Raw genomic sequence first — 19,147 nt, 5'->3', positions numbered from 1 at the left:
TGTTGCAACAATATCAAGGACTCAGATGTAGGAACACTGAAGGTAACATTGATAGCCTACCCTGGTTATTATTATTTAATTATTATTACTTGAGTCCTACTTTTCCAAAACTAACTAAAAAAAAACCCTGAGACAATTTATAATATTTGATGGAATGCTTTATGCAGCCTTGCAAACAGTGCATTTAAGTGCTTTACATTATGGAGTTCTTATTTGAGTTGGTATTTAACTGTCGTTAAAATCTGTAAACTGATTCAAGCCTGAAAAAAATGTTCTAAGAATTACAAAGTTATATATTTGGAAACGGTGACCCATAGTACAAGTATTGAATTCTGCATCATTTTAGATTTTCACTTATGACATCATTTAAACATTCAATTATGAAAATTACAATTAAAAATGTTCTCTGATATGATTTGAAATTCATAGTAAGACTTGTAAGAAAATTCAGAAACATCAGATATGTTTAAAAAGAGGAAAGAAAGAACTGCAGAAGTGCCTTTCCACTTTTATTGCTATCAGGTATTATGTATCAGGTATTGCAATGTTTATGAGTCATAATTCTTTCTGACTATTCCTATCAACAAACGTAAATCTGTGTATGCATAAAACAATGGGATTTAACAATGACTGTTAAGTGCTTTACATTTTACCATATTACCATTTACATATTACCAGTAATATCAAATGTTTTTGTTTTTTTTTTTTTAGATCTCTATCCTGAGACACAACAGGATGTGCCTCGGAGAAGAGTAAGTTAAAAAGTTCCTTGTCCTTGATATTTTTTTCATTATAATAATAAACTGTATATATTCTATGTTGAATTTAAATGAAATGAATCTGTTATCCATGAATTTAAAAAATAGTAAGCCACTCCTACTGAGTCCTATTTACCAAGTCCTACACTGTTTATTCAGATTTGACCTTGATTTCAGCAGGAGCTTTACCTAAGTAATATTCTTTTGAGTACATTGAATTTAAACATTAACAGTTTTAGTAAATTAGTATCAAATATTTAAGCAGCTATATTTCTCATGATGTCCTAAAATTTTATGAATAGAGAAACATCCTAGGTGATTTTGTTGCTTCAGGTAACTTTCCTCTAGAAAAGAAACCTGAAGGAAGATGAGCTATTCTTACAAAACAAACAAAGAAACAAAGAAAGTGATAAAGTACACTTATCAGTGTCTTTTCATTGATGTACATCCTCCATATGTAAAGACCATATGGAAAATTATTTTTGTGTGTTTAGCTACCTATTAATCACTGGGCTTTCTCCTTTCTCTATGCCTGAAATGTCTATCTTCTCTGTAGTGTTTGGAAAGTTGCTTTTTACTGTAAAAAAAATTACATAAGGCTAATTTACAATTTATGTCTTTCTCTCACATAGCGTACTTGACAAGCTTTAAAACTGAAGCGTTTTTCATGTCCACATTTTGTATTGTTTTGTTTCATCCCAGTAGCAGCAGGTTCAAATGCCAGTGACTCAATGACATAGCTTGAGCAGAAATGAACAGTATCTGTTAACTGCTTGGTATTGAGGGAATGACTAGCAGCAAAGTATTTGCTATGTCAAGTTTCTGCTGAATCAAGAAGTTGTCATGCTGTTTTTCAACAGCAAAATTAGTGCAATGTAAGTAATATTGATCTCCAAGTGTTATGATGTTACATTACAATGCTGGCTGCTAATCCTTATTCCTATTTGTTAAAGATTCCACAAAGTGTGTTTGAGTGGAAAAAGTAAAGTTACTATAATCCTGCAGTTATAAAAGAGAACATGGGCACACTTGGAATTTTGCCTTTGGTTTGATGAGTTTAGGACTTGGATTTTAGACCAAAGACCAAAGACCAGTCCCTAAAGAAACAGAAATTCTCTAGCCAGGAAAATGAAACTTGTTTCACTGCACACAAAAAAAAGATGCAATGGGTTGAAGGTAGGAGCAATACTGGGAGTAGATCATCTCTGCCTGGCTTCTGGGAGAATCTTTCATTTTTCCTTTCCCCAAATATAAAAGCAATCTCTTACAGCCACTGAAATAACTGTCTTCAGTTCAATCTCCCCCAGCCACTGAAATAACTGAGGTATATCTTCAGTTCATTTCAATTGTCACAGTTCCGTTCCATTCAGCGGAGTGGTATTAATTTTCATCACCTCACTGCTTGAACATAAATCTTTATTACCTCAATTAATGAGTTTCATTTTTCCCTTACTTTGATGTGTTTTGTGAGAATATACTATATTTCCAGTCACATTTGCAAGGCACTCTAAGAGACATCTGGCATAAACCCTTCAGTTTTGGAGCTACAGTGCTTTCAGGCCTACTGAGAAATTGGTATCATACTCGATTCACGAATGCCTTTTTGTTCTGAAGCTATTCTTTACCATTCACAGTTGTATCCTGATAATGCCTCAAGATATTTTCACTAGATGGGCAGAGATAAAGTTTTAATGGGAGGAAGCAAGCCAAGAAGGGAAAATGCAGTTTTCTTTCCTTAAAGTTATTATGTTGGAAACATGAGATCATTCATAAGCAAAGTCTGAACCACACATTTAGATGTTAGAAGGATAACTGATCTTTTCCTAAATGAAGATATTTTCAGACAGAAGACTCTATGGATGCCGTTTACTTCATATGGTTGCAAGTAACACTAGCAAGACATTTCTGGCAAACTAGGAGGAAAAAGAGATAGTGAACAGGAACATGTGAGTGTTATGTTGTAAAACCAGTATTTTGATTCAAAATACAGAAGAGTACTTATGCCTTACTACCTTTTACCCGTTCCAGATATATACTACCATTGTATTCTTAGAATCATAGACTAAAATCATAGAATCATTTAGGTTGGAGAAAACCCTTAAGATCATTGAGTCCAACCTTTAACCTAACACTGTCAAGTCCACAACTAAACCATGTCCCTAAGCATCGTGTCTACGGCTATTGACAGGTAAATATAGGTTCACTAATTTGCAAATTACTATTTCATGCCAGCAGAGGCGGCATTAGAATAAACATGTTTTCACACAAAGTTCAGATTACAGAGTTAAGCTAACATTATGTCAACAGAAGTCATATGATAATCTTTGCAAAATTGTAGTTCATCAGGTTAATCCTGGACTGCACTTAAATGCAAAACACCTTAACAAAATAAAAATGTTTTTAATTAAAGTCTTAAAAAAGTCTTTAAACTTATCAAGGATGTTTAAAAAAAGAATATCTTTAGAATATGGGAGAACAGGATGCTGAACTTTCTTTCAAAAACCAAACCATGTCTTTTTCTGAAGAAACAAAAATGAGGCAGCTGAAATTTAGTTTTTAACTGATCCTGCTCTGTCCTGTCAAATGACAAATGTTTAATACTTACTTTGGATTTTTGCTTTATCAGTCAGACTAATATGAAACTCCATTAAAACTCAATTAACAAATAAGGTATATCTTTGAAAAATTTCTAAGCAATAGTGTCTGGAAGCAAGTACATTTTTAATTTTAAAATTATTTTGTTTATTGTTTTAAATGACTTCAGGTTTCAAAGTTTGTAGACACTGAACATTTTCTAATTATTGGTCTATTCAAAAAGCTTATCCCCCTTATTATAATGATAAAATATGTTCTTTCTTATAATAAAACCTATCTAGATCTCTAAAAATATTTTTCAGTTCTGTCTCTCTGCATACAGCAGAAAGTTTTCTAGTATTCTGTTAATAAATTTTTGGATTATTTTATTATTTTATATATTATGCATTCCTTAATTAAATAGAATTTGTTAACATTTCTAATTCTTTTTCTTTATTACAGCCAAATTAGTACTAATACATTTATCAGTAGATAATTGTAGACAAACAAAATGTGGTATTTTGCCTCTGCCAAAGAGATAAACATTTTGCATTATGCAATATAAACAACAATATTATTTTCCTGCAGTGCAGAATTTTGTGTGCTCATTCTGATATTGTGGATCAGGCAGCCCATTTTTTTTTTTCTTTTCCAGCCTCAGTGTTTCTATATGTTTACTCATAAATGACTTCTAAATAGATGGTTTTACAAGACTTGTATTGCTAAGGAGGACTTTTTTTTAAACACTTAAATCTGTGTATGATTTGAAACTTGATCCCAAGCAAAAAGAAGAGGCCACTAATCAAATATTTAAAAAAAAGTCTGAAATAATCTTCTCTACTTTAGAATCATAATGGCAGGAAGTTCAATATTTCTGCTCAAACAAAAAGGCTGTTAGACATATTTACCAAAGGCCTTATGATGTTTGCAGTCGACTTTGCAGAAGACAACATTTATAAAACCTTTACAGTGTCTGGCAGGTGCCATGCATTCTCCTGGGGATTAGTATTATTCAGATATTGTCTTTCATTTGAACTTCAAACCCTTTTTTTTTTTTAGAGACAGCTTTTTAATAGGTTTTGGAAATTAAAACCTTTTTATTTGTGTCATTATAATACCTACTATGAATTTACTTTTGGGAGATAAATGCCAGTAAAGCTAAAGGCTATTGTAATTTTTAAGAGGGGAAAAAAAGAAGACGACGTATAAATGTAGTATGAATCACTCCAAGAACTAAAAAGCATGATCTGTGCCATGTTCTTCTTTCCTTTTTTTTTTCTGAATAAAGCAAAGGCAGGTATTTTCCAGTATTTTCATGTTTCAATATCTAGTCCCACAGAGACCTTGTTGTGCTATAAGTAGACAAAATATTGTGTTTAGTAAGACTTGGTCTTGGCAACCAAAATCAGTTAAGAATTCCATTTTGAAAGTGAAAATTAAGATCTGAAGAAGAGAGACTTAACTGATTTTGTTTCTTTAAAGCCCCACAAGTAGGTAAAAAATGTAGATTCCAGCTTTCTAGATTCTAGATTTCTAGTGTATGTAAATTTGGGAAAAACACAGGGAATTTAGGATCTAAACCAAAATGGTGTTCAGAAAGAAGGTCATTAGACAGTTACTTATAAATTGTCTTTCTTTTGGTGCTTTTTGTATTTAGAGAATATGTTTAATTCCATAGTATATCTTAAAGTAAGCTCAATATATAATTAAAATGGAAAAAAAAAAAAAAGTCAATAAACAAAAATCAAGCTGCCAAAAGATAGCCTGCCTACCAGTGTTTTGGGAACCAGGATGATATATTGTTTATTTTTAGAACTGATAAGCACTTTTTTCCCTAGTTTCTAAAAGGAAAGATTTCAAAGGATCTTCCTTCCATCCTCTATGGTTTACCACAGCTCTCTTGGGGCCTGAATGGAAAGGAGGTCAACAGAGTCCTACCTTTGTTTTCCTGGAACAGATAAGAATCTCCTTAGATCCCAGCCCTGCTGACAGCTGAATGGAAGTGTGTCTACCTTTTAGCTTGTTTGCCTTTTACTCTAGAAATACTTGGTAAACGAAACTCCTGTGCTTTCAGCAAGGCTTTTGGCTGTTTTCTGCTGAACCATAAGCCTGCAGTTCGGTCCCATAAATTTCCACACTGCTAAAGTTTCCAGCTATCTCGTTCTCACACAGCAGCCCACTATAACATTGTGCCTTGTGGATTCCTCTGTGTTAGTGCAGGTTCTGACTACTTCTGCTTTAGGGTCTTAAGAACACTGTTTTCATTGATTGTAAGCATTGCTGACAAAGAAACTCTAAGGTACAGCTTTAGGAGGAAAAATAAACAGTTTGATAAAAGTTTTTCACAATAGCAGCTTTAGTTGTTTTCGGGGTAGCACTGGGCTATAGGTTTTGTTTGTCATTATTGGGTATAGTAGAGGGAAAGGATGAAAAAGGCTGTAAGAAGTTACATTAGGATTTCTGAAGAAATGCTAAAATGAACACAGGGCTTGCTGGCATGTTAGTGGAGAATAAGAAAAAAAAAAAAAAGCAGACTAAAAAAGCTGAAAAGTGAAATAGGAAAGAACCAGAAATGTGAGAAGGACTGCAAAAATGTGAAGAAACTTGTACTATCAGATTCATACCACACACAGACTAGCAAAACTCCACCTATGCCTGTCACATTTACATATTTTGGTCACCTGGAAAGTTTTCCAAAGAAATTTCTGGAAAATTGACTTTTGTTAAAGTCAATTTTTTTTTTATGTCTTAAGTTGGTCCCCACAGGTTTCCAGCTCACTCGTAGATCTTCCCTGATACACAGAAGTGTGTTTTTAAACTAAGAGAGGTTTAATCAACACTTAGCTATGTGTGTTTCATATCTTGTTGATTGTGAAATGTGCAACCTAGCATTATTTTGTTTATTGTTGTGTAAAAAATGTTATGTGACTGAGAATTCTAAAAACTCTTGGATGAACTGCCAGGCAGAAAGTGGACAGTTTCCCCATGTGGCACCTTTAAACAAAACAAAACAAAACAAAACAAAACAAAACAAAACAAAACAAAACAAAACAAAATAAAAAGAAGAGGTTACTAAAAAGAAAGATAACTTTTATTTAAGAATTTTGTAAGTAATCTAAAACTTTTTTACACCTTCATGAAGTGGTTTGATATTTCAGATGCTTTCCTCCCAAAGTGTCTTTTCAAATTTGAATTTATGACTTATTATAACAAAAACCAAATATTAACAGACATTCTGCAGATATGATTACTATGTGATCACTCAACACAATGACTTCTTACCAATGTAAAACAATTTAAAACCAAATTATTTTCTAGTTTAACAGGTTTTGTTTAGCTTTCTCCAAAAATTAATCTAAAAGACTAGCTAGAAGAAATGGAAGAAAAGCACATTTTTGTTTTATATTCCTCTGTTTAATCCTTTTTCCAACTGTAGACAGATACCAGAGTTTCTAACCTGATGGTTACTATTTCATACATTTGTATGCAAGCAGTATGTTTTTTTAGTTGTTTTATCTCAGTGCACATTCAGAGAGGTAACTAGATTATTAACCAGTGCTCTACAGCTGGATTTAGTTTGTTTGACAGTGAATACTCCTCCAGAAGAGCTCTCCTCTCAGGGAGCTGTGGTTTGAGAGGAATGAAGGGAAAGTAAAAACTCCTAACTGAAAAAACAAAAACTTCACTTCTTCAGGTACTAGTAGAACCTGATTTTATTAAAAGTTAGTGCATTATTAATGTAAATGCATTTTTTGCCTCTCATGAAATGCTTTGTTTTTCCTTTTAAATTTCTATTCAACTTGTATGAAACATGGCTTGTCATTCTGACTACACTAGCATAATGATGCATCATGACTTTCCTACATTTTAGAGGGTCGTACTAATACCCACCTCACCCAGTAGAACTTGAAATTTTGTTAAAAGATTAAATTTTTTACTGTCATGAAGGACAAGGTGGAGGTCTTTAAAGTAAGAAGGAGAGAAAGACTGACCTAAGGCCAAATGAAAAGGTACGTATTTTGAGTTTTTCTCTGTCAAAAACAGTTGACACCTACATTTAAGGAATAAACTGCTATTGTGCTGGATCCTATACAAATCTAGAAAAGCAGTAGGTCCTAATTTGGATTACTCATGATCTGAAACAGAATTTTAAGGACTAATTCAGGACAGCATTAAAGGGCAACCCCATTTCTCCAGTTCCTTCCATACTACAAAAGCCCACATGAAATGGAGGTTATTAGTGTTGGTTTACTACTTTTATGGTCTACAGAAGCTTAGCAAACTTTGAAGAAATAAATACAGGAGAGAGTTTTTGTCTAGGAGCTCACTAGAAAATACAGAAATACAAGATGATGTAATGAAATGTGAACATTCAAATCCCTTACAGAAGTTGCTAATGAAATGGAAAATTTGCTTTAATTTGGCTATACATTTTTCTTTAACTCAAAGAGAGGGTTTTCCCATTTCTGACACCTATTTAAAATGTAAATTCCTCCTGGAATATTATCTTCACTTTTGATCTATCTAACAATGGAGAGTAGTGAAAGTGACTGAGTGGAAGAGAATCCATAGTTTATTGCTTTCCGATGTTACATAATTTTACACTGGGGAGGGAAGTCAAAGAGAAGGAGGGTATGTAATATCTACTAGAATATATACTCTTTCTGGTCATTTTCCTACATGCAGTATTATTTATGTTAACCACTCATCTCCTGCATGAAACCTTTTCAGATGCATTTTGAAAGAGTAATTTTACAGAATCTGGAGAATTTCTCTTATCTGTCATACAAAAATATTTTCAAAGGATGTTGTGTAATTAAGCATGAACTCCCCTGCCTGAGTAGCAATCCTAAATCAAACTGTGTTTTTCTAGGTGTTTCTCCAAGCACTTTAGAATATTTCCAAGTGTACTCCCTTACAACTAATGTTTCACTGATTGGTCTGGAGTTTACTGGTTTTCATCTTTTTTTTTTTTCTTTCTCTTTTTAATGATAGCTGTGTTCTAGAAAATTTCCTTCTTTCCAGATGTTTATGGTGGAATGGTGGAATTCAGGTGTACAAACCTGACATAGGGCCAAATTCAGAGACAAATTGGGAAAGATTTAATAAGAATTTTTTTCCATATTTCAGCATGCAAATTAGAGGTTTTTTTTCAGGTTTTTTTCCTGCAGATTTGTCCATAATGACAGCAACCCATTAACACGACATTTACACTTTCTTACATGTTTTCTGATTTAGCCATTTGAGCTTGAATGAAGGATTGTGCATAAAATTTATATCCAAAAAAGTTCATTTTTAGAGGTCCAAGCTAAAATGGGGGGGGAAAGTGAAAGTGGACTTGGTTGATTGTATTATTCACTCAATAGCTGCACTCAGTGAACACTTCTGAACCACAATATTTTTCTTCTCTTTAAATTGGATGTATTTCCAAGTAAAATTTAAAGAAATCTAAAGTAGAGCAATTTACTTAATAAGTGGGCAAAAGAAAAGTATAACTTACAGCAGACTAGATTCACTTCTGAATTTTCTTTACAGCTACATGTAGGTAGATATAGAAAAAGCCTGCTGAATGACACTAATCAGTGTCATTCAATGCAAGACTGGTCCCTGAAGTTCTGTAAGAAATATCATCACTGAGCAGTAATAGATTTTATGGTTTTTTAATACATTTTTAATTCTAAATAATCCCTGATTCATTATTGACTTTTTTGAAAGCTGTGCATTCCAAAAAAGCAAATGGAAAAGTTAATTCTTAGGTCAGCTAACCTATGCTTAGTGTTGTGTCTTTTATCACTGTATTTTCATTTCCTGCTTTGACCACATAAGATGTCTCATATCCTTCTTCCCTTTTGGAAGCCCTTTTAGGACTACTTTTTTCTTACTAATCAAGCTAAATTTTCATTTCAACTCTCCCAGTAAATCCTAATTAGAAGTTCTTCAGAACTTTTTTCACTCTAAATAATTACGGACAAGATCTACATCCTAAGTTTCAGGCTTACCAAACTGATTGTGGTGGGACTGCACTTGGCTGTAGAGGCTTTCACACTTGGACTTTTGTGGAGAATGAAGGTATTAGATAGCACAGAAATCAGATAGTTGCAGAAAACCAGCAGATAAATTTAACTTTTCAGAACTTTCCAGTTTTTAACAGTCTGTCATTTTTTTATGATAATCAGTTGATGCCACTTTACCCTTCCCCATTAATTGAGGAAAGAGAATTAAAAAATGGTTAAAAAGAATCATCTGTGAGGAAGGTGAAAGAATGCATAAGAAAAACAAACAGTCCTACATGGACCATTTACCATAAGTAGTGTGAAGTTGTTTTGAATTATGCAAGGCTGAATCTGTTGCAGGGTACTGAATATGAAAATTCCCTTAATGACTCAAATGCCCAAGAGCTAAAACACTAGATTTCCCAGAGCAGTGAAGGAAATCTTTTAGTTGATGTAATATGTGGTGTTTCCTCAAACAGCCAAAATATAAAGAATTTTCATAGGACAAAAATGAGCAAAATATGTGAATAACTCTGGGAATACAAAGAAAAGTGTTAGAGGTAACATTACACTACACAGCATTTTGCCCCTCATTAGATAACGGATCCAATGACAAAAATACAGAAGAATTAAATGTCAGGGATAATATAACACACTGAGCAGTTTTCACAAAAAACAGATATTTGCATTAAATGTGGAGTATTAGGAATAGGGCTTATCATGATGTATTAATATTTTGTTGTTGAGTATTTCAATAGAAAGCACCATATTTGTCTGAGCCTATGCAGTTTTGAAAAACAAAACAAAAGAAAACACAAATTTGACTAAATATTGTTTAGGAAAAAAATACACAGCTTTAGTATTTTCACAATAGAATATTTTGATTTATAAATTTGTTTCAAAGGAAATAAATGACAGATTGTATCTTTTTATGTTTGCATAGTTTATACTACAATGTTTAAAGTCTGGAAAAAACTTCTCTTTTATTGAAATGAGCATTTAAGCATTCTGGTGTTTACATGCGACTGTCAGAAGTTTTTAAAGCCTTTTGTTTCCATAAAAGGTAAAAATATGAGACAGCAAGGAATCAGAAAGTTTTTGGGAGTATCTAGAATGGCAAGTATGGTCTGAATGTAAATAGTGCCTTAAAAGGTACATATTTGATTCTTAAATATCATGCTGATATACAATATTACCTCTAATATTGTTCTAAGATTTTTGATGTCTCAATTTCATCATATGTAGTGTTCTGTCACTATGCTGCTGTACCACTTTGTCCTGTTTCTTAAGTTATGTGCAGTGAACACTGAAAAAATCAGAATTAGTTGTTGTCCCAGGAAATGCATAATACATACAGAGTGCTGCTAGTGTTTCAAACAATTGTCAGTAGTTTGGATTTCACCCCATACTAAACCATTTAGAACCTCTGTTTCTCTTAGATTGCATAGATTCTAAATAATTTACTTCCTGCTAGGTGATCAATTTTACATTTTTCCCTTAGTTTTTTAACTCAGGTTTAGAAGTAGACATCACACTTCTTTATTCTCTGGTGTTTGTTATTAGTTTACATTCATACAGGACAAGCTATTGTAGTGGAGAGATAGCTGGTCTAAATCTAAATGTCTTAGGGTAACAGAAGAAGATGGAAGATGAGGGAGGCATGAGCTTCCTATGGGCTTGCTTTTTAGACAGAATTTCAGAGTTCACTTTGGTTTAGAACATTTCATTTTCATTGGTTTCTTTGTTATGAGAGAAGCCTTGCTGTTCCACTTTAAAAAAAAAAAAAACAAACCAAAAAAACCCCAAACAAACCAAAACCAAAAAACCTCTTCTTGTAATTGCTTTGCAACTGCAATTACAAATTGTAATAATTTTTAGTGGTTATAAGTTATTAGCCCAGCTTGAGTATATACATTTTGCTGGGCAGGTTCTTCAGTTTTGAAAAGAGAAGTCCAAATCTTTTAGCCCAGTTTTCTTGTAGGAAGCCTACTGAAAATGAATAGATAGGCACTTAGAAATAAACTAAGAAATAATATTGCTGACAAAGAAGCAGGCAGGAGCCCTGTTTCTTCATCAGATACAGTTTGAAGATCTATTTCAAAGGCACTGTAATACAAGAGCATTATGTGTTAATACAAGGATGTAGACACTCACAAGCTAGGAGGAGACGTAGCTCTGATCAACCTTTGCTTCCTCCTTTGGAGTGAACCACAATTTTACAACACTCCTGGAAGAAAGTTGAGGAGAGTCAATTGCCCAAAGATCATTTTCATGTCAAAGCAACAGCTTACTTCCTGCTTGGTGTTATACAATAAACTTTATAAAGTTTATATAGTTATAAAGTTAACTATAAACTATAACTTTATAACTATAATGATAAACTATAACTTTATAACTATAACTATAACTTTATAAAGTTATAGTAAAAACAATAAACTACAAAGATCTATTCCGCCTAGATTATTTTCTATCAATTGTGCATGTAAACATACATACTGGCATGGAGGCAATGCTTCAGACTAAAAGGTACACACTTGGTTACCAAAGGAAGAAGTTGTCTTCACTGAATAAAGAATTGTTAGTTAAGAAATTAAGAATAGTAGATTTTGAATGGTCAGACAAATTCATATTTGTATCACTTATGCAGGCTGGAAGAGTACTAAGATTATCTCTTGCATGAGTTAGAATTAACTACGTTTTGGGAACTGTCTGAAACCTCAGTTCTGCAGCTCTTCCTTCAGACTGTCCTAAGGGTAAAAGGGTGCACATGGGCACACACACACGGGAACGCACACACACGGACACACACCAGTATTACATGGGCTATTTTGGGAGAAGTGTTTCGGGAGAGAAAAAGTAATAACCACCTTTTTTTCACTGGTGTTAACCTGAAAATTATACTGACATACTGCAAAGTAGTGAAGAGGGCATTTTTTGAAGTTGAAGAGTCCCAGAAGGGTTTTGGTCTTGACCACACTGGTCCACTTTTAATTCTTCTGATGTTTATTTCTGCTTTTTGTCACATCCATTGATGCTAGTTACAGGGCAGTTGTCATTAGTTCTGTCTGGATAGAGTTTATGTATCTAGTTAGTGCTTATGTATTAAGTGTTGGTGATGGAAAAAGAGTATGCATCGTCTCAGAAGCTATCCCATTTATCACTGCTGTTGAAGTGTTGTGCTGTGCAGCACGTGATCAGTTTTGACATATCTTCAGTTACCATCACAAGGGGTTGATTTGTCTTTTATTTGTCCCACAATCCAACTGATCTTATCATATAAATTTGCCCTTGCCTATTGAGGCACTGCTGTGGTGTGGCATCTCCCAACTGTGGGACAAGAATATTCTCCTACTGAAAAGAAATCTTGGCACCAAAACCACAGCAAAAACCTGTTAATTCTAATTGTTTATGATGCATTAAAATACGTATTTCCTAAATCACATAGAGATTGACATAAATAGGTTGTTCCTATCCCAGGTAGCTATTATAATGGTGTTTTGTAATAATTTTCCTAAAGTATATTAAGCAGAGGTGGTATTTTTGTTGGGATGACAGATGACCACAATTATTTAAATTACTACAGTGTCTACACAGCCTGTATTCATCAGACATAATAAAGAATTAATCTAAAGGGAAGAGGAAAGAGGATAAGAAATAACCACCTGCTGCAGTTGTAGTGTCAAGATAGCTGTATAATTCACAAGTTGTTAGGTTGTTTAACATACTCTTCCCTTTTGGATTAGGATGTTACATGGTGATATTCTGTATTAGGAATGATAAAAAAAAAAGAACTGTGATAACAACAAATTTTTGAAAATATAATCTTTCCAATGTTCCACTTTCATCTTACCAGCGGCTCCAGTGACTCAGCTGTGAAGATTCAGTTGCTTGTGTATCAGTCTGTAATGACCCATCTTTAGAGCACAAACAACACCCTCTCTTTAATTTCTTTGTTTTTAATTAGTCATTTAAAAAAATTAAAGTAGTTTTGTGATGTGTTAAAAACCAAAAACATAAAAACACCACCAAACCAAAATCACAAACAACAAAACATCACAAAAGCAATTGAGTTGACACAACTGAGTTGGAAATAATCACGTGGAAGGGAGTTGGAAAAAAGCTGCTAAAGATAAAAATGAGTCATTCACCTCTTAGACTGGATCTGCTTCCAGTAAGAAAGGACACACAAATATGGTCTTATACTACTTTGATTACAGAAATTTTTACAGAAGGTGTCCCTATTGTGTCTAAGGAAGCTTCCTCAAGGAAACAAAACAAAACAAAACACAAGACAATCATATATTTAAAATAATTGTCCATAGTCTTGATAAAAGAGATGGCAGTGCTGTTCACTGCATTATTATGTTATCTACTTCAGCCTCATCTTTTGCTGAATTCTTACACTCCAGCCAATACTATGACAACTGAAGGCTAGCTCTCCTGGGACTCTGTTTCTTACCAGAAAAAAATAATCAGAAATATGTAGATTTGTGTTTATGTGATTGTAAGTAAGCAATAATCACAGAAGCAAGGAGGAGATCTTTTAAAGTCAATACTAAGGTTAAATGCAAAAATTATGAAGATGAGCAACAAGTGCTTGCATCTTTCTGATCTCCCCTTCCTTATAGCCCATCTTATACAGAAATATAAACCCCATTTTACACACACCATGCAGTCATAGAAGTTGCTGCAGGGTATTTCTGTTTCTAGCTAGTTGGAGCCTCAAGAGATTTTTGCTGCCAGGTTTTGGGGCTTTGAGATTTTTTTTGGATTAAGGAGTTTGTTTAGTTAGAAATTCAGTAAGTGAGATATTAAAAATGAAGCATTGCAATAAACTGAGAGAAAGAAAAGAACAAAAAAGAACAAAAGAAAACCCCCAAACGAGCCAAGCCTCAAGTAACAAAGAGGGTTGGTTTTTTTTAACTTCCGTCTCTCTGATGTCTGTTGATGTGGATTTGAACATCAGAGTAAATCTTAAACTCTGAATACCAAAGATGTTTATAATGTCAGAAAACATTTCTGTTCCTCTTTGGTTTTCTCCCCATTTTTCTGCTGAAATAAGTAGCCCTAGGAACTGCTGAAAACTGCAGTGCAGTCAGCTTCCTGAACAGTGGCTGAACTACCGGGCCTTTGGCGAAGACTTTACTTCATTTATGCATATAAAATTCCTAAATGTGTGACTGTAGTTAACTTTTTATACATGCTATGGGAGCCTACACAAAACTGTCAAGGCCCATGAAGTCCTCAGCTCAAATGTGACTTGTGCAACACCCGAGCAGGTCCAGATCAGTGTATATATTTATAAATGATAAACAACAGGTCTACAGCAGGTTAACTGTTACTCATGATTCCAGATATATTTCAGGTGTAACCCAGGTATTTATTTCCAGTCATGGGATAGAAACTTAAGACTTTTGACAGACCAACAAGTCAACAAAGCCGCAATGAAGGAAACTTCAAAAATGTAAGCTTTCAGCACAGGTGTTAACCCCTACTATGTGTTCTTTCTTTCTGTCATATAACTCTATCTCTGCCTTTTCCCTTAACACTTGTATCATCTCCCCACTCCTTTCCTGAAGAAGCCATTTGGTTTTGAACCTCAAAAACCTCAAAACACTTGTTGCTCAAATCTCAGAAAGTCTCCTGATTCTGCCATGACTATGGTGACAATAACTCCCTCAGTTCATGTGTAATGCAACCATTCAGGGTAGGGGAAGCTCTGACAGTGAGAAGGTCCAGTTCTTCTGAATAGGATCATTTCTGTGATCCTGTTTACCCAATGATTCAACAGCAGTTGGGTCAACACAGTAGATGGGGGGCATTTACCATGTCATACAGGCAGGAATACCTCTGGATACAGGTAAAAAGAAATTTCTTAAATCAGTTTTGCTACCAGAGGAAGTGCTGGGGTAACTATGCCCTAAAAGGCCATATCTTAATGGAATAACTTAGTTGATTACAATCAGTCGTAAGTAGCCCAGACACCAAATGTCTAAATCCATTCAAGCTAATGACTGAAGATAGTATGATTGTTTGGAGGAATAATACAGTAGAAGGCTAGTGAAAATGTCAAGCAATGTATGGATTAAATGCAGATGAAACGTATCACTGTGACTTAGGGTTATTCAAAGGTTGTGCTAATTTTATTTTTCCATCATTCTCAAGATCTTAATCAGAGTCAGAGTAGAAGCCTGTGGCCTCACGTACTCCCTCACTTCAGAGCTTCAATGTCTGCCACCTGCTGCTTTTGTGCTTCAAAACCCTCTGAAATGTCACATCACAGTAAGGTGGAATATCCTCCCTTTGTTCTATTTTGAAAAGAAATGTAGACCTATAATATACTACTTAATTACATACTGAGGATCCCAATCCTGCCCTTTGAGTAAAAAATGCTTTTAGATCTTCAGTGAAGGGAAATAGAATTTATATTGTATTGACCTCTGTTTCACACATCCATATTTGCAGATCTAGCATAAGAGAGGATTTGAGGCTCAGCTCTTCTGTCACAACAGGATTATAGTGATGTTGCTGCACTGCCAATTCTTAACTCATGATGCATAAAGTTCAGAATATCAGTTATCATGTTTGTGTTGTGTTGAAACAGTCAATGTTTATTTCTGATTTTGTGCATTGGTGGGTTCTAAGCTGACAAACAGAGATAAAGATACTGAAGTTCAGGAATGCCCAGATACGAAAGTTAGATTTATCGAGTGAATATAACACTCCAAGGGAGACATCCACACAGCATAAAGCAGCTTAAGACCCTCAAGCATTGCCTATGCTGGCTTTTCTATTTATTAGCATGTTACATTTCACTAGATGAATAACATACCTAAATGCAATAGTAACATTTCTGATATTTTACCTGACTTGAATTTATTTTGTATATTAATTCATAGTACTATAAAGTTTTCTCTGTCTTTTTTGTGTGTGCTGTATTTTCTGGGTCAAATGTAGGAAAATGCCATAAATCATAGCAAGTAGGAAGTTACCAAGTAAAAGGTTTGGGATTTTTAATAACTTTCACTGAATTCACCCTATGCAGAATCTGGAGTATAACATCTGTTCATAGTACAGTGAGGCTATCCTTTTGTCTCAAATGGTTTTTCAAAATGTAGTTAATTAATTTTCATAGCTATCCGTTCCTTATCACTATCTAACTTTTACACAAGGCTTAAAATTAATGTTTGTTGAAGATGATAATTTCATAGAAGTGCACAGACTGACAGGAGTACTGAAATTCAGAATGACTGAGAGTTTTTTCCTCACTCTGTCCTCATCAAGCTGCAATTTGTGACCTCCATGACAACTGAAGATTTATCTGCAGAAAAAACCAACAAACCCTCAAAACTTTTATTTCAACAAATAGCTGTTCTTGGCATTAGCTTTTTCTTTTTGTCTCCTGGAATATACATTCTCTTTTGTGGGAGTGTTACAGATGACAGTATCAAGCAGTTCATATTTTCTCATCTCTTTCTTATAAATGAAGTGTCTGATAATCAAGAAAAAATGGTTTATCACTGTAAGAGTAATTACCTTCCAAGGCAAACAATCTTGTTCTCCCAGTCATCCACTAGATTTTCTGTTGCTTGCAAAGCCAAAAGATTATTGAATAGTTGTGCCTACTTTCTGTGCAACTAAAGGGAAACTTTGCCACTGTACCTGGTTGTTTGTCTGGGGTTGTACACTCCTATAGTGTCCCCCATTACTCCTTCAACTAATGGCATTGGCCAAATATATACCTATACATGCACATATAAATATATATGTACATACACATACAAAATGCATAGTTATTCTGACAATTGTCATATAAAAAGTAGTTCTATTTTGATTTTTATATAAATAAGTATATATATACATAGAAGTGTAAATTTTATTTTATATATACATAATACATATAATCAGCAAAATAGCAATACTTTTTATGTAACAATCAGAAAAATAACTATACATATATATAGTCATAATTATATATATAGATACATAGATAATCAGCAAAATAACAATCCATTTTGTTATCTCCAATACAGATTTTACTAGATAATTCTAAAATAATATTATGCTCTGTAAAAGACTTATAAATGATATATATGAACATTTTCATTTGTTTTAATATTGTATACGATATGCTGTTGACATAGAATATCCACACTGATTCTTTTAGTGACCAGGTGGCAGTGGAGTGCAGCCTTTGGGAAATAAAAACTAGGAAATTTTTTTAGACATGTATTTTAAGTCTTACCCCCCCATATAGTATGAATCTCAGATGGGATGCCTTATGGGTGAAACTATTTACATAAATATTATTCTGGAAGGTTCTTTCTTTCTTTACTAGAAATGCATGTTGCACTTGCCTTTTTCAAATGCTGCAGAGTATCAAATTGCTATTTGCTAAGCACATGAATTTGCTGTAGCTAAGCGATATATTTTTCTTTGTTTTTCTTATATGGAAGCTCTGACATGAGTCAGATTGATGCAAAGGATACTGAAATCTCAAGTCAGCAGAAATTCCAGTGTAAGGAAGGTCTCGAATTATACAAAGAACTGTCTTAACTGGCCACATGCAGTTCCTTCTTGGACAATTCAATATAGATGGCATGACAGGGGGCATGGGTATAGCCTGCTGCTACCTTAGACTTCCAGAGGACAGACTTCGGCCTGTTTTGGGGGCCTGGTTGAGTCCCTTGGGAGGCAGTCTGGAAGGGCAAATGAGTACAGGAAATGAGTACAGGAAGGCTGGACATTCTTCAAGAACGTAATCTTAAAGGCACAGGAGCAGGCCATCCCTATGTGCTGAAAGACGAGCAGGCGGAGAAGGAGGCCAGCCTGACTGGATAGAGAGCTTTGGCTGGAATCAGTAAAAAAAAGAGAGTTTATGACCTTTGGAAGAAGGGGCAGGCAACTCAGGAGGACTACCAAGATGTTGTGAGGTTATGCAGTGAGAAAATTAGAAGGAACAAAGCCCAACTAGAACTTAATTTGGCTACTGCGGTAAAAGATAATGAAAAATGTTTCTATAAACACATTAACAACAAAAGGAGGGCTAAGGAGAATCTCCATCCTTTATTGGAAACAGGGGGAAACACAGTGACAAAGGCTGAGGAAAAGGCTGAGGTACTTAATGCTTTCTTTGCCTCAGACTTTAATGGTAAGACTAATTGTTCTCATGGAACGCAGCTCTCTGAGCTGGAAGACAGAGACAAAGAGCAGAATGAAGCCCCATAATCCAAGGGGAAGTGGTTAGTGACCTGCTACACCACTTAGACACACACAAGTCTATGGGGCCGGATGGGATGCACCTAAGGGTACTGAGTGAGCTGGCGGAAGTGCTCACTAAGCCACTTTTGATCATTTACCAACAGTCATGCCTAACTGGGGAGGTCCCAGTTGACTGGAGGTTAGCAAATATGACTCCCATTTACAAGAAGGGCCAGAAGGAGGATCCAGGGAACTACAGGCCTGTCAGTCTGACCTCGGTGCCAGGTAAGATTATGGAGCAGATGATCTTGAGTGCCATCACGTGGCATGTACAGGACACCCAGGTGATCGGCCCCCGTCAGCAGGGGTTTATGAAAGGCTGGTCCTGCTTGACTAACTTGATTTCCTTCTATGACAAGATGACCTGCTTAGTGAAAGAGGGAAAGGCTATGGATGTTGTCTACCTGGGCTTTAGTAAAGCCTTTGACACCGTTTCCCACAGCATTCTCCTGGAGAAACTGGTGGCTCATGGCTTGGATGCGTGTACTCTTTGCTGGGAAAAAAACTGGCTGGATGGCCAGACCCAAAGGGTTGTGGTGAATGGAGTTAAATCCAGTTGGC

The sequence above is a fragment of the Aptenodytes forsteri genome, unplaced genomic scaffold (assembly GCF_000699145.1).
Source record: "Aptenodytes forsteri isolate BGI_AS27 unplaced genomic scaffold, ASM69914v1 Scaffold46, whole genome shotgun sequence".
NCBI lineage: Eukaryota > Metazoa > Chordata > Aves > Sphenisciformes > Spheniscidae > Aptenodytes > Aptenodytes forsteri.
This window is presented reverse-complemented; position numbering follows the sequence as displayed.